The 2,534-nt window shown below is 31.6% G+C and overlaps 1 long non-coding RNA gene across 1 annotated transcript; it reads left to right on the top strand.

Annotated features, from left to right (window-relative positions):
• Positions 1–1,369: 1,369 nt before the first annotated feature.
• LOC139487179 (uncharacterized) lies at positions 1,370–2,300 on the top strand. The gene is made up of 2 exons (XR_011655786.1): positions 1,370–1,435; positions 1,984–2,300. It is a non-coding gene; the product is annotated as an uncharacterized lncRNA (long non-coding RNA).
• Positions 2,301–2,534: the final 234 nt, after the last annotated feature.

The following is a 2,534-nucleotide window of genomic DNA, read 5'->3' on the forward strand; positions in this document are numbered from 1 at the left end:
TTTACGTCGATGAAAGGACATAGATTGGAGCCAAAAATGGCCATAGATTTGGGTAAGCAAAGGACATAGATTTGAGACAATACAGAACATAGATTTGGAACATCTATGACGCAATATTAAAAAAGGACATAGATTTGGGGAAAGGACATAGATTTGAGGCCGGACATAGATTTGAGGCTTACATATATACAACATTTAGTTAGTACATGTACAAATGTACATAAACAACATGAACAAAGGACAACCACATGCACTGAATTATATGTATTATGTATTTAAAGGATTTATATGTCAATTTAAGTGTGTAATTTGTGTGCTTTCTTGTTATCGTTTATGTTATATTGTTTTTGCCATTTACATGTAGTTGTATATTGGGAATTTATGGATGCAACTCCACAAAGACAATGAAAGACCAGGACTTGGATTGCATGAAACTTTCAGAAATCTTAAATATCTTGATTACTATGTCATGATGCCTTTGTATTGTGAAACTATTTTTCTTAATATGTCAGAGTGAGCAACTGAAATTTTACATACATTGTTTTTACTGTAATATATCACAGTGGACATCACTGACTCTAAATTACTCTTAATAATTACTGTTGCCCGACTCACTTTTAGGAATCTTGGAATTGCATTTGTATTTCACTTTTTTTTCTATTCCTAATTAATATAAAAAAGAACAAGTGGTATGATTGCCAATGAGGCAACTGTCTACAAGAGACCAAGATGACACAGACATTAACAAATATAGGTCACCGTACGGCCTTCAACATTGAGCAAAACCCATACCGAATAGTCAGCTATTAAAGGCCCCGATAAGACAATGTTAAACAATTCAAACGAGAAAACTAACGCCCTTATTTATATAAAAAAAATGAACCAAAAACAAATATGTAACACATAAACAAACGACAACCACTGAATTAAAGGCTCCTGACTTGGGACAGGCACATCCATAAATAATGTGGCAGGGTTTTAAACATGTTAGCGAGATCCCAACCCTCCCTTAACCTGGGACAATGGTATAACAGTACAACATAAGGACATAAGCCAATATATATACAAAAATATGTTTTGAGAAAAGGTATGAAGGTTAAAATTGAGAATGGAAATGGGGAATGTGTCGACCATAGACACAAAATAGAACAGACAGAAGGTCACCAGTAGGTCTTCAATGCAGTGAGAAATTCCCGCATCAAGAGGTGTCCTTCAACTGGCCCCTAAACAAATATATATACTAGTTCAGTGAAAATGAAAGCCATACTGAACTCCATATTCTATATTTAATTTATTTTGTTTAGCTTAATTTAAAAATCATATGAATATTTATTATTAATCTGTTTTTAAGGTACCTTCTACCAGTCATCAGTGTCATTTAAAGTTACTAGAGCAAAAAGTTAAGCCATGAAGAAAGTGATACATTGTTTACATGGTAATTAACCAATAGAAAATATTTTTTTTTTAAATATTCTTATATTAGACAAATTAGTTGTTAAAACAAACATACAAATAGAGAACTGTTAGTAGATTGTCCCACTTTTGTTCTCTTGTTCTTATTTTTAAAGCCTTTTCTTTCAAATGAACTAGTACTGATTATTTTGATTTCTTTACACACATTGTAAAAGTACATTAGATTACAACTAGGCTGAAAAAGTTCAATTTCATTGATATGAAATGTTGACCAATATATACATTTGTAACTCTATATCATATATGTATAAGGTGAATCAATGTGCTTGTAACTTTGAATAGAGAACTGCTGACTGTCTACTTTCACTCTTTCCTCTCCCAAAGCAATTAAACTAAATTTAACGGTTTCAAGTTTTGATGTCATATGCTTGTTGAGTAAACAGGCGTTTATACAATGTAAGTATGACATTTGATTGCTATGATTTTTATTCTTACAATTATTTTAAACATGATCATACATGTACCATTATTAATTTGCATGTATTATAATATTTTATTTCTGTTTTGTAGATTTTCTAGAGGAACTACATATTGAGTTACATAACAGACATAGAGCTATCACAGTCACATATAATGTCTTGGAAGCAGCATTTTATAAGATATCAATAAGACAGTGGACATACTACCCTTTTGGATGAATTATAGCCTGAAGAAGTTTTGATCGGACATTAAGGACTGGGCCATACAACTTTTGCCCTAATGCTTCAAGTGGTTTGTTTAGAAGGGACTGAATTAACTTGTGTGTGTCTGCATCTTTAAAGGAAAAGACTTGATTGACTATTTGTAAAAACAAAAAAATTATAGAATCATAAAGAAAATAATGCTAACTGATTTTTGTTTTGCCTGTGAAAATAGAGCTCTATATATGGGAGACGATTTACTGATTACTATCTGGCTGCAGCAGTGTAAACTATTTGTATACAGCTTTATATTTTAAAGGAGAGAAGACATGGATGCTTCAAACCTTTTATGCAGATACCTTATGCTAAGAAGTTTCCTTCTGTCAGGTGTCCCTTTTCCTTGACAACATTTTAATGTTTAAAGAAAACCATAAAAAATAT

The sequence above is a fragment of the Mytilus edulis genome, chromosome 8, assembly GCF_963676685.1.
Source record: "Mytilus edulis chromosome 8, xbMytEdul2.2, whole genome shotgun sequence".
Taxonomy (NCBI): domain Eukaryota; kingdom Metazoa; phylum Mollusca; class Bivalvia; order Mytilida; family Mytilidae; genus Mytilus; species Mytilus edulis.